Source organism: Sinocyclocheilus rhinocerous, unplaced genomic scaffold (genome assembly GCF_001515625.1).
Source record: "Sinocyclocheilus rhinocerous isolate Xijiao unplaced genomic scaffold, SAMN03320098_v1.1 scaffold2396, whole genome shotgun sequence".
NCBI classification, from domain to species: Eukaryota; Metazoa; Chordata; class Actinopteri; order Cypriniformes; family Cyprinidae; genus Sinocyclocheilus; species Sinocyclocheilus rhinocerous.
Genome location: NW_015639517.1, coordinates 24829 through 38755, shown reverse-complemented (window position 1 = coordinate 38755; position 13927 = coordinate 24829). Strand labels below are relative to the sequence as shown.

Here is a 13927-nt window from a genome sequence, read left to right as displayed (position 1 = left end):
CATTTAGACATAATTTAACTAAAATTAAAATAACAAATACAAATAATACAAATCAAACTACATTAGTTTATCAATAATCCTAAAAAATAACACTGCCAAACTTACATGCTAAAAAACAACAACTTACTTACACATAGTATGAAATGGTTATAAAACCTGAAACAGAAGTGAAACAAGTAATAGGAAAAATAAAAAACAATAATTAATATTTGTCGGTGGCCCTTCCCGCTGGAGTCTATGGTCGTTACACACTGTGGTTTTTACACCCAGCTTCTTTGGCAATGATTGTTTGTGGCTTACCCTCCTTGTGAAGGGTGTCAATGTTTGTCTTCTGGACAACTGTCAGATCAGTAGTCTTCCCCATGATTGTGTAGCCTAGTGTAAACTGAGAGACCATTTTGAAGGCTCGGGAAACCTTTGCAGGTGTTTTGAGTTGATTAGCTGATTGGCATGTCACCATATTCTAATTTTTTGAGATAGTGAATTGGTGGGTTTTTGTTAAATGTGAGCCAAAATCATCACAATTAAAAGAACCAAAGACTTAAACTACTTCAGTCTGTGTGCATTGAATTTATTTAATACACGAGTTTCACAATTTGAGTTGAATTACTGAAACAAATGAACTTTTCCACGACATTCTAATTTATTGAAATGCACCTGTAATGAGACAAGTAAATACACTTACTTGACATGAGGGTGAGTAATTAACTACACAATTTCTTTTTTGAGTGAACTAACCCTTTATCTCCTGTCTTGAAAAGTGGCCGATCACTGTTGCACTCAATTATGTAAACCATCTTTGTGTTAGTGTAGAATGTATGAGTGTTAACTATAGACATGGCACAGTGAGCACTGGCTAATGTGACTGTGAGCCTAAAGTGTCCCACCTATAAAATGACAAATATTGCCCAAATAATTAATAACAAACGTAGACATGTGGGGGCGTGAACGAGCCGTCTCACATTTAACAAAAACTCACCAATTCACTATCTCAACAAATTAGAATATGGTGACATGCCAATCAGCTAATCAACTCAAAACACCTGCAACGGTTTCCTGAGCCTTCAAAATGGTCTCTCAGTTTGGTTCACTAGGCTACACAATCATGGGGAAGACTGCTGATCTGACAGTTGTCCAGAAGACAATCATTGACACCCTTCACAAGGAGGGTAAGCCACAAACATTCATTGTCAAAGAAGCTGGCTGTTCACAGAGTGCTGTATCCAAGCATGTTAACAGAAAGTTGAGTGGAAGGAAAAAGTGTGGAAGAAAAAGATGCACAACCAACCGAGAGAACCGCAGCCTTATGAGGATTGTCAAGCAAAATCGATTCAAGAATTTGAGTGAACTTCACAAGGAATGGACTGAGGCTGGGGTCAAGGCATCAAGAGCCACCACACACAGACGTGTCAAGGAATTTGGCTACAGTTGTCGTATTCCTCTTGTTAAGCCACTCCTGAACCACAGACAACGTCAGAGGCGTCTTACCTGGGCTAAGGAGAAGAAGAACTGGACTGTTGCCCAGTGGTCCAAAGTCCTCTTTTCAGATGAGAGCAAGTTTTGTATTTCATTTGGAAACCAAGGTCCTAGAGTCTGGAGGAAGGGTGGAGAAGCTCATAGCCCAAGTTGCTTGAAGTCCAGTGTTAAGTTTCCACAGTCTGTGATGATTTGGGGTGCAATGTCATCTGCTGGTGTTGGTCCATTGTGTTTTTTTGAAAACCAACGTCACTGCACCCGTTTACCAATAAATTTTGGAGCACTTCATGCTTCCTTCTGCTGACCAGCTTTTTGAAGATGCTGATTTCATTTTCCAGCTGGATTTGGCACCTGCCCACACTGCCAAAAGCACCAAAAGTTGGTTAAATGACCATGGTGTTGGTGTGCTTGACTGGCCAGCAAACTCACCAGACCTGAACCCCATAGAGAATCTATGGGGTATTGTCAAGAGGAAGATGAGAGACACCAGACCCAACAATGCAGATGACCTGAAGGCCGCTATCAAAGCAACCTGGGCTTCCATACCACCTCAGTAGTGCCACAAACTGATCACCTCCATGTCACGCCGAATTGAGGCAGTAATTAAAGCAAAAGGAACCCCCTCCAAGTATTGAGTACATGTACAGTAAATGAACATATTTTCCAGAAGGCCAACAATTCACTAAAAATTTTTTTTTTTATTGGTCTTATGAAGTATTCTAATTTGTTGAGATAGTGAATTGGTGGGTTTTTGTTAAATGTGAGCCAAAATCATCACAATTAAAAGAACCAAAGACTTAAACTACTTCAGTCTGTGTGCATTGAATTTATTTAATACACGAGTTTCACAATTTGAGTTGAATTACTGAAACAAATGAACTTTTCCACGACATTCTAATTTATTGAAATGCACCTGTAATGAGACAAGTAAATACACTTACTTGACATGAGGGTGAGTAATTAACTACACAATTTCTTTTTTGAGTGAACTAACCCTTTATCTCCTGTCTTGAAAAGTGGCCGATCACTGTTGCACTCAATTATGTAAACCATCTTTGTGTTAGTGTAGAATGTATGAGTGTTAACTATAGACATGGCACAGTGAGCACTGGCTAATGTGACTGTGAGCCTAAAGTGTCCCACCTATAAAATGACAAATATTGCCCAAATAATTAATAACAATTTGGGCCACTTTTGGCAAATATACGGCACAGTCAGCATTGGCTAATCAGTGTGTAAGCTAAACTTGTCCCACATTTGACATGGCAAATATGCCACATATATTACATAACAGATGAGGGCCACTTCTGGTTTGGATGTAGCACTTGACACTGGCTAATTGAAATGGAAGTTTGAAATTGTAAATATGGCCTAATAGAATTTGGTTACTTTTAGTAGGATGCAACACAGTTAAATGATGCAGGATGATCTGGATATGAGTCTTAAGAAGGCTACATACCCAGCAATATTTTTTTTTTAAAAACATGCTTTTAATGGCAGTTTTCTATATGTGTACTGTGCAGCATAAAAACAGAAGTGCACTATAAAGATTGTACTCTTGCTGTCAAGGTTTTTGTTCATATGTTTTCCTTTTGCACCGGTTCCCTTGTTGTGTTGATTGTATTATTCTGTTCAGGTGTGCATAGTTAATTATCCTTATTTGGTCTGAGTACTTACGTTTACTTTGAGTTTGTCTGGTCTTACGTCTACATGGCTTGAATGCTACGTTGTGTTTGGATTTACCCTTGTTGGATTAAAGACTTATGATATATAAGCTTTCATCTTCATCGTGTGCACTTTAACAAAGCGTAGCTGTGACACTTAAGAGCTGTGTCCCAAACTGAAGTGTGTGGACTCCGGAGTGTGCATTTGAAGTGAGATTGCGTCACAATTTAAGCTGTCTCAATTCAGGATGCGCCCTCCGAAGACCTTATTCCAAGACCGATTGCGACACCACGGCGTGACGAAGGCTGACGTATTTCGAAAGCGACGTCAAATGCGCCCTCCGTTCCCCAGGTAAATGAAGTGTACATCTGATGGACACTTCGCACCCTACCATATCCCAGAATCACTTGCGCACAGATGACAACGGTGTTTATATTCAAAGAACGTGGATGATGAGAGTTCTGTGGGGGAATTCATATTGAAATGTAAGTATTGTGTTTGCATTTACTCAAATACCTAGCGAAAGTGTTAAAAGACAGGTTTTTTTTTAACACACAGCCCACAAACAATAAGACAACCACTATGTAAGACAATAGTCTTTCCCTTTGTTGTGTTTTTGTAGTGCTGTCATGCAAGATGTCTACAAATGTTTTAACCAAACTTTAGCACTTCAGTATTTTGTATGCATGTCCTGCTGTGTCATATTTTCTAATGTTAAGATTGCAAACCTGTCTTTTATATTTTGTGTTTCCATTTTCTCTTGTTAAGTACTATTCAGGGAGAAAATGAGCCTGCTGGGGAAAGACTTAAAAAATACAAAGTAAGCAAGTTAATACCCACGTTTTTGCTAAAATTCATTGTGCTGTTGTTAACAGGCATGGTTTATTTGCTCTGCCTTAGGATTGCAAGTGTCCTGGGACAGGTGAGGGAGTGAATGGAAGCTGGTGGAGCTACTCCGGGAGGACATCCAATTCCAGAGAGGGCCAGAGGAGAGAAGCGCACAGGAGAGAATGGAGAGACCGCTTTCTCTTCTTGAGAGAATGCTTAACAAATACATGTATTAGCCATTCTCTATTAGGCAAGAGAAAGCAGTGGTAAAAATGGATACATTACAATTTTTCAATATATTTTTTTATAATGTCACTGTCAATGAAGCAACCTAATTTCTGTAGTTTATTTTTGTGATGCAAGTTCAAAATGAAATAAGTTGTATACGTTCATTTTTGTAGTGTTATTTATTTGTAAATGAGCCCCGAGTACTTTCGGTACATTTTTGTTTTGCATATTCACATGTGTAAATAAAAGTAATTATGTACATTGTTGTTGTTGTTTTTTTTTTTTTTTAATGCAGCTTATTTTTTCACAAAACATTCTTCTATACGTTTGTTTTTTTTACACATTAAAACATTGTTCAATACATTACTGAAAGTACTTTTTACAACATAACTTAGGTTTAACATCAGAAAAAGAAGAAAAAACATACATTTTAAGCCCAGCCCTGCCTCCATGTGTTCTGGGGTCTTCAGAAGGTGAATCTCTTGGTGAATGGCCAGCACCTCCACAGCGACTCCGAGGACAATGCGGTGACCGTGGAATGAGGCATGTCAAACACTCTGGAGACCACTCTGTATGATGTACCACTGGCCAGACAGAAGAGAAACACCAGGGTCTGGATTGTGGCACCCCATCCGTGTTGCCGTTCACTTCTCAGAAGATCCAGCAGCACTGTCAGGGTATGTCACAGTCATTAAAAAAAACCTGTCCAGTGCTGGCACATTCCGCTTTATCCTGTAGTACGGGGGTCTGGTCTGATGTAGGAAAAGAGAAACTGTTTAGAGCTATGACAAAGTAATTAGTAGCAGAAATATTGAGGTATTTTAGTAAACCATTTTTAAAAGTATTATCTTGCATAATTTAATGTACTTAAGGTTTTGAGAGTAAAGGTATACTGTATTGTTCTGAAACAATTCGTCAGGATGGTTTTGCATTAATATTACTGCTGCACTACTGTGTATGTTGCATTTTACTTCTGAATATGTTCAATGTTATTAAATGTAAAATTGCCTACTAAATATACTGTTGGGTAGTTTAGTCTACAACAATGCATCATGTTGTAAAATACCGTATTTTTGTAGTGCCGCGGTCCTTGGAGGAGAAAAAAAATAAATAAATAAATAGTACTTCATATTTGTACGAGTATACTTAACGAATGTACTTCCTTGCAGTCCACCTCTGATTATTTTGAAAATGAAAGTATCAATTTTGTCAGACTATTAAATTTTTGCTAACTACACTGAACAAAATTATAAATGCAACACTTTTGTTTTTGCCCCCATTTTTCATGAGCTGAACTCGAAGATCTAAGACTTTTTCGATGTACACAAAAGGCCTATTTCTCTCAAATATTGTTCACGAATCTGTCTAAATCTGTGTTAGTGAGCCCTTCTCCTTTGCAGAGATAATCCATCCAGCCTAAGGCACACCTGTGCAATAATCATGCTGTCTAAACAGCATCTTGATATGCCACACCTGTGAGGTGGATGGATTATCTCAGAAAAGGAGAAGTGCTCACTAACGTAGATTTAGACAGATTTGTGAACAATATTTGAGAGAAATAGGCCTTTTGTGTACTTAGATAAAGTCTTAGATCTTTGAGTTCAGCTGATGAAAAATGGGCCAAAAACAAAAGTGTTGCGTTTTTAATTTTGTTCAGTGTATATCAAAGGCTGCATCTGAAGGACTCGGACCGTCAAACAGAGCACTGTTCAGCTGTGACCGCTGCCGCTGAACATTGAGCAGTACAATGCTCTATTTTTTTTTTCAGTTTTATTTTTATACTTAACTGCCTAAAAAATCTGGGTTGCAAACCTGTCTACATATGATCACCATGGTCAAGACAATAAACTATATACAATCGCCACCTTTGTAAGATATCAGTCAGCATTTGAACTGCTATGTGTGTGTGTGTATTTTGTGGTTTTTCATATGTATCATTACACTATTCAAGTAAGCTCCAAGCCAATACCTACATTTAAAGTTGTAATCCGACAAAGGATGCAGCAAACCAGTGTAACTTACCTGGCCTCGGTCTTGGCTAAGCCTGAGGTACATCACCGTCTCCTCCATAATGACATAAAACATAAAAACAAAAATGAGCAGTTCTGGATCCACCTATCCTGGCAGGATTGTCCTCTCGTCATGCACCGTTGCTATGCGACAAAGCAGTAATCGGGAACACCTGGTTAGGAATTAGGAAATTCTGCGAAGGCGGAGCATCTCACGCACTTCAGAGGGCCCTTCGTGCACTTCGGAGGCCTGGCCTTCGAAGTCCGTGACCTTCGAAGTGTGCACACTCAACTTTGGGACACAGCTATAGATTTACTGTGAAGGTAGAGTCTGAGTGAGAAGCATTTAAGTTCAAACTTGTGAAGAACTGTTTTTAAAGTCTTGGAATGGGTCTTTGAATATTTATCCGTGACATTTGAATTGCTGCTTGTGCAAAACTTGGGTTGGGATGATTTTACCAAGTAGGACACATTTCTGGAACTTATTTGAACATTTAGGGAGCATTTAAAATTTCTCTTTACATTATGTTAAGTACTGTTGATGCATAACTCACTTAAGGCTTGTGTGGCCCAGATAATATACAGTGGGTACGGAAAGTATTCAGACCCCCTTAAATTTTTCACTCTTTGTTATATTGCAGCCATTTGCTAAAATCATTTAAGTTAATTTTTTTTCCTCATTAATGTACACACAGCACCCCATATTGACAGAAAAACACAGAATTGTTGACATCTTTGCAGATTTAATTTTTAACACACTCTGTTATCTTAGATAATTTAGAAGTTTCATCTGGTCTTGTTGAGATATATAGTTGAGTATCATCAGCATAACAGTGGAAACTAATCCTGTATTTTCTAATAATATTACCAAGGGGCAACATGTATATTGAAAATAGCAGAGGACCTAGGACAGATCCTTGTGGCACTCCATATTTTACTGGTAATAATTGAAATGACGCCCTATTTAAAGGAACAAAGTGGTAGCGATCGAACAGGTAGGATCTAAACCATCTTAACTATATCACTTTGTTTGTGTTCAGTGTTGACAGTCTGCTGTTAAACTATATCACTTTGTTTGTGTTCAGTGTTGACAGTCTGCTGTTACTGATGTTACAGAATCTGTCCTGATCTAGTGTTCGTCTGTGTCCAGTGTTGACAGTCTGCTGTTACTGATGTTACAGAATCTGTCCTGATCTAGTGTTCGTCTGTGTCCAGTGTTGACAGTCTGCTGTTACTGATGTTACAGAATCTGTCCTAATCTAGTGTTTGTCTGTGTCCAGTGTTGACAGGCTGCTGTTACTGATGTTACAGAATATGTCCTGATCTAGTGTTCATCTGTGTCCAGTGTTGACGGTCTACTGTTACAGAATCTGTCCTGATCTAGTGTTTGTCTGTGTCCAGTGTTGACAGGCTGCTGTTACTGATGTTACAGAATCTGTCCTGATCTAGTCATTGTTTGTGTTCATTGTTGACAGGCTGCTGTTGCTGATGTTAAAGAATCTGTCCTGATCTAGTCTTTGTCTGTGTTCATTGTTGACAGGCTGCTGTTACTGATGTTACAGAATCTGTCCTGATCTACTAGTGTTTGTCTGTGTTCAGTGTTGACAGGCTGCTGTTACTGATGTTACATAATCTGTCCTGATCCAGTGTTCGTCTGTGTCCAGTGTTGATAGTCTGATGTTACTGATGTTACAGAATCTGTCCTGATATAGTGTTCATCTGTGTCCAGTGTTGACAGGCTGCTGTTACTGATGTTACAGAATCTGTCCTGATCTAGTGTTCGTCTGTGTCCAGTGTTGACAGGCTGCTGTTACTGATGTTACAGAATCTGTCATGATCTAGTGTTCAGTGTTTACCTGCTGTCACTGATGTTACAGAATCTGTCCTGATCTAGTGTTTGTCTACTCAGTGTTGACAGGCTGCTGTTGCTGATGTTACAGAATTTGTCCTGATCAAGTGTTCGTCTGTGTCCTGTGTTGACAGGCTGCTGTTACTGATGTTACAGAATCTGTCCTGATCTAGTGTTTGTCTGTGTCCAGTTTTGGCAGGCTGCTGTTGCTGATGTTACAGAATCTCTCCTGATCTAGTGTTCATCTGTGTTCAGTGTTGACAGGCTGCTGTTACTGATGTTACAGAATCTGTTCTGATCAAGTGTTCAGTGTTGACATGCTGTTACTGATGTTACAGAATCTGTCCTGATCTAGTGTTCGTCTGTGTCCAGTGTTGACAGGCTGCTGTTGCTGCGGTTACAGAATCTGTCCTGATCTAGTGTTCGTCTGTGTCCAGTGTTGACAGGCAGCTGTTACTGATGTTACAGAATCTGTCCTAATCTAGTGTTCGTCTGTGTCCAGTGTTGACAGGCTGCTGATACTGATGTAACATCAGGACAAAAATCATGGTTCATTTTATAGTTACTATGGTTTTACTACAAAAAACATAGTTAAACCATGGTTTATTATGTGGTTACTATGGTTTTACTACAAAAACCATAGTTTAACTATGGTTACTGTAGTAAAACCATGGTTAATTTTGTAGTTACTATGGTTTTACTACAAAAACCATAGTTAAACCATGTTAAAGACGTTGAGGGCGTGTCCAATCTGGATGAGCTCATTTGGGGAGGTCACTATAAATATATGTGATGACCACAGTGACATCAGATGCTGCCTCTGGACATGAATAGCTTCTCCGGCACCAGAACCATCGCTGATATTGCCTTGAGTCAAGTCAAGTCACCTTTATTTATATAGCGCTTTTAACAATACAGATTGTGTCAAAGCAACTGTACAGCATTAATTAGGAAAATAATGTGTCAATAATGCAAAATGACACTCAAACACTCAATTTTCAGTTAAAGGCAGTTCATCATTGAATTCAGTGATGTCATCATCAGTTCAGTTTAAATAGTATCTTTGCAATAATTTGCAATCAAGTCAACGATATCGCTGGAAATGAAGTGTCCCCAACTAAGCAAGCCAGAGGCGACAGCGGCAAGGAACCAAAACTCCATCGGTGACAGAATGGAGAAAAAAACCTTGGGAGAAACAAGGCTCAGTCGGGGGCCAGTTCTCCTCTGGCCAGACCAAACCAGCAGTTCAATTTCAGGCTAGCAAAGGCACAATGTGCCGAGGAATCATCTGGTTCCTGTGGTCTTGTCCCGGTGGTCGTCTGAGACAAGGGCTTTACAGGGGAATAACATCTGTATCTGGGGCTCATCTAGTTGTCCTGGTCTCCGCTGTCTTTCAGGGCTGTAGAGGTCCTCTCTAGGTGCTGATCCACCATCTGGTCTGAATACGTACTGGATCCGGGTGACTGCAGTGACCATCTGATCTGGATACAGACTGGATCTGGTGGCAACGGTGACCTCGGAATAAGAGAGAAACAGACTAATATTAGCGTAGATGCCATTCTTCTAACAATGTAGCAAGTACATCGGGTGTTATGGGAAGTGTTCCCGGTTCCGGTTGACCTAATTAATGCAGCCTAAAAATCCTTTAACGGATTTGAATATTAGAAATGTGTTAGTGTGTTATGTGTAAGCCAGGTTAAAGAGATGGGTCTTTAATCTAGATTTAAACTGACAGAGTGTGTCTGCCTCCCGAACAATGTTAGGTAGGTTATTCCAGAGTTTGGGCGCTAAATAGGAAAAGGATCTGCCGCCCGCAGTTGATTTTGATATTCTAGGTATTATCAAATGGCCAGAGTTTTGAGAACGCAGCGGACGTGGAGGACTATAATGTAACAAGAGCTCGTTCAAATACTGAGGTGCTAAACCATTCAGGGCTTTATAAGTAATAAACAAGATTTTAAAATACAATGTTTAATAGGGAGCCAGTGCAGTGTTGACAGAACCGGGCTAATATGGTCATACTTCCTGGTTCTAGTAAGAACTCTAGCTGCTGCATTTTGGACCAGCTGGAGTTTGTTTATTAAGCGTGCAGAACAACCACCCAATAAAGCATTACAATAGAATTAATAATAGTCAGAAGAGGATCTATGACTTCTGGAAGCACCTCTTTTAGGAGCTTAGATGGAATAGGGTCTAACATATATGTTGTTGGTTTCGATGATTTAACAAGTTTATACAATTCTTCTTCTCTTATAGTAGAGAATGAGTGGAATTGTTCCTCATAGGATCTATGGCACACTATCTGATGCGATACTGTAGCTGACAGCTGCATGGTTACAATTTTATCTCTAATAGTATCGATCTTGGAAGTAAAGTAGTTCATAAAGTCATTACTGCTGTGCTGTTGGGAAATGTCAACACTTATTGATGCTTTATTTTTCGTTAGTTTAGCCACTGTATTGAATAAATACCTGGGGTTATGTTTGTTTTCTTCTAAAAAAGACTAAAAGTAATCAGATCTAGCAGTTTTTAATGCTTTTCTGTAGGATAGGTTACTTTCCCGCCAAGCAATACGAAATACCTCTAGTTTTGTTTTCCTCCAGCTGCGCTCCATTTTCCGGGCTGCTCTCTTTAGGGTGCGAGTGTGCTCATTATACCACGGTGTCAGACTGTTTTCCTTAATCTTCCTTAAGCGTAAAGGAGCAACCGTATTTAAAATGCTAGAAAAGAGAGAGTCCATAGTTTCTGTTACATCATCAAGTTGTTCTGAGCTATTGGATATGCTAAGGAATTGAGATAAATCAGGAAGATTACTTACAAATCAGTCTTTTGTGGTATAAGTGATGGTTCTGCCATACTTGTAACAAGGAGTAGAATTTACAGTTTTAGCTATATGAAGTTTGCACAAGACTAGATAATGATCTGAGATATCATCTCCAATAATCTTGGAGGGAAGACTCGTTTAAAATAATGTAATCATCAGGTTTTAGACAGGTTTCTGTCAAACAGAGCACATCTAGGTTATGATCAGTGATCATATCATTTACAAAAAGTGCTTTCGTAGAAAGGGACCTGGGGCCTGTACCATGATGGTAGATGAACAAATTCAGAGTTACAGGATTAGTTTTGAGTTGACAAAACCAAACCACTCCAATCCGGCTTTGTTGGTACTATGATGCTGATCATCAACTTTCTTTGTCAACTCAGGCTTTGATCCTGAGTTTGTGGAGTGCGTGCTCATGAATGTGTGACATCACTGGCAAACAGCCAATCACGAGCCTTGGTTAAAGGTTAAAGGTTTTTCTAAAGGTTAAGAGATTGAAGAATATGATGAATTTAAATGCATTAACAATGAAAAAAGTACTTGTTCATGAAAGAGGACAAATAAAAGAAATGATCTTGCTCAGTCACAAGTGAAACTTGTTAAGTTAGTTTATATAGTTGGAAATATACAGCGATAGAGACTCGAACATGTAAGGTCACATAGTTATTTTTAAAGCATTATCTATTGATTCTACAGCTTATTTATATTACATACGATCTGTATATATTAACATTCATTTAAAATAAATGATTTATAATAACTGTTAAACTAAAATAGCTTGTGTGTAATGGATTAATAATAATATAAATCATATAAAATAACTCTAAGTAATTATCATTAAAGCCAGACAATTTTTCTTAGTACTAGTGACCTTTAATTTGGAGCAAGAGAAACTGGGGGAGTGACTTTTTTGAGTCAGACATGTGTCACTTTGTTCACATCTGATTGGTCCAATTTCAGTTTGAGATCTCTAACTCAGAACGTAACCTGCCCCGGAGCAGGTTAGCCGTGGTGTGTAAGTCACCATGGCAATGAACACTGCTAAAAGCCAAACCACTTTCATGGTACCTAAAACCCAGGATAGGTGCAAACTAAACTGAAACTTACCTGGCTAGCCAGCTAATCTGGCTTCATGATACAGGCCCCTGATTTTCAATAAGCCAAGCTTTATCATTTGTTTATCCGTATTACATCTGTTTTTTATTTGTTGAACATCAATTAAATTGTTACACTTAAATGGGTTTAGACGCAATTGAGAAAATAACTTTTGGATAGTTATACTTTATTTAATACTTGTATAGCCTACAGTAGTTGTAGAATATACTTGTACTGTTAGAGATACTATGCAAAAGTGGATTTTGCATAATAGGTGCCCTTTAAATTAAGTTTGGTCCATCATGTTTCCTATTGTTTAAAGGGGTCATATGATGCGATTTCAAGTTTTCCTTTATCTTTGGAGTGTTACAAGCTGATTGTGCATAGATAAGATCCCTGAAGTTGCAAAGACTAAAGTCTCAAAACCAAAGAGATATTCTTTATCAAAGTTAAGACTATGCCACGCCCCCCCCTAAAACGGCTCGTTCTAACACGCCCCCACATATCTACGTCACTATGTGGAAATATTTGCATAATGCAGCCCAAATGTTCACGCAAAGAAAGAAGGCGTGGTTTCAGTAACCGCAGTTGTTGAAGCAGCCATGTCAGGGAGACGCTGTGTTTCTGTTAAGATTACTTACAACAGAACAGCAATGCATTTTATGGACGACCGTTTCGTGAACCTAGGAGAGGAGGTAATTCTGACTTTGCTATGACAATCTGGCGCTTCTGAATCAGCTACTGTTCTCTGTTCTCCTTTCGGGCTCTGTCTTTACATTTATTTTGAAAGATGAAGCTCGCGATTATGGTAAGGGGCGTTACATTTCAGACAAGTGCTTGCGGTTTTCGGCCAATCACAATGCACTGGGTTAGCTGGCCAATCAGAGCAGACTGTGCTTGTCGGAAGGAGGGACTTTGTAGAAAACTAAGCGTTTGAGAGAGGCGGGGCATAGAGGACTTACAATAATGTACAGTATTTGAAAAATAATGTGTTTTTTGAACATTAAAGCATGTCAACATATTCTGTTACACCAAATACACAAAATAATGATCTTTAAAAAAGCATCATATAACCCCTTTAATAAATTGCATCATAGAAAATTAATAAGCTTGAGGTTTGAGTCGCCTTAAAAAAAAATGGGTTTGAGTATTTTAGAAAAAAACACCTTGTGTATATAAATAGTGATTTTTTTTTTTTAATGATAAACTTTTTTTTTTTTGACCATGAAACCAAGTTTCTTTAAAATAAACACCTGCCTGAGGGGAAAATTAAGGAATTTGGTGACATATTTTGAAACTTGCATTTTTTATAGGATAATAGTAAGATATATTTAATAAGATTTTATTTTTTTATTTTTTGGGGAAGAGTTTTGGAAGAAAATAGCAACCATTCGGTGGAATGGCCATTTTTGTATTAGGTAACCTTGTGTGATTTTCACTAAAATATTTGACTTCTCTAATTTTTCTCTTCTAATCCTCACTCACGAAGACTGTTGGTGTTGATGGAATGCCATGCGAGTCTATACTTTTAAGTTACTTTAATTTATTTGTTCAGATCGGCTTTTTTTTTTCAGACGCAATTTATTTTCCTCCTCTCGTCGCTTCAAGCTCCAGTCCAGCGGGTGGCACTAAGACACATATATGTTTGTTCACCAAACACCATTAAACCTCAGAGGAAGAAGATTAGTTTCACTGCGCTCTCTGTTGTTATGTCTTGATGCTGTTTTAATACAAACTGTTAGAAATGCGGTTTCTGTAAATAGAGAAATACAGTTTTTGAATCAGGTCAATAAATACCTGTAATATTCTCATCCTCACAGTCGTGACTAAGACCAAGCAGGAATATCTGGAGGAGTATCATCTGAACTGAGATCTGCTGCTGTGAAGATGGTGTTTGTTAAAGAGGAGAGTGAGGAGACCCCGAGTGAACCAGAACCCTGAGAATAAAACAGG

General features: G+C 38.6%; 1 long non-coding RNA gene across 1 annotated transcript in view; it reads left to right on the top strand.

Annotated features, from left to right (window-relative positions):
• The window catches only part of LOC107751308 (uncharacterized), a 21863-nt gene that overhangs the window by 6800 nt on the left and 1136 nt on the right, over positions 1-13927 (top strand). Inside the window, exon 2 of the long non-coding RNA XR_001641229.1 lies at positions 7470-7480. This is a non-coding gene — a long non-coding RNA (uncharacterized LOC107751308). The remainder of the gene's footprint in view (positions 1-7469; positions 7481-13927) is intronic.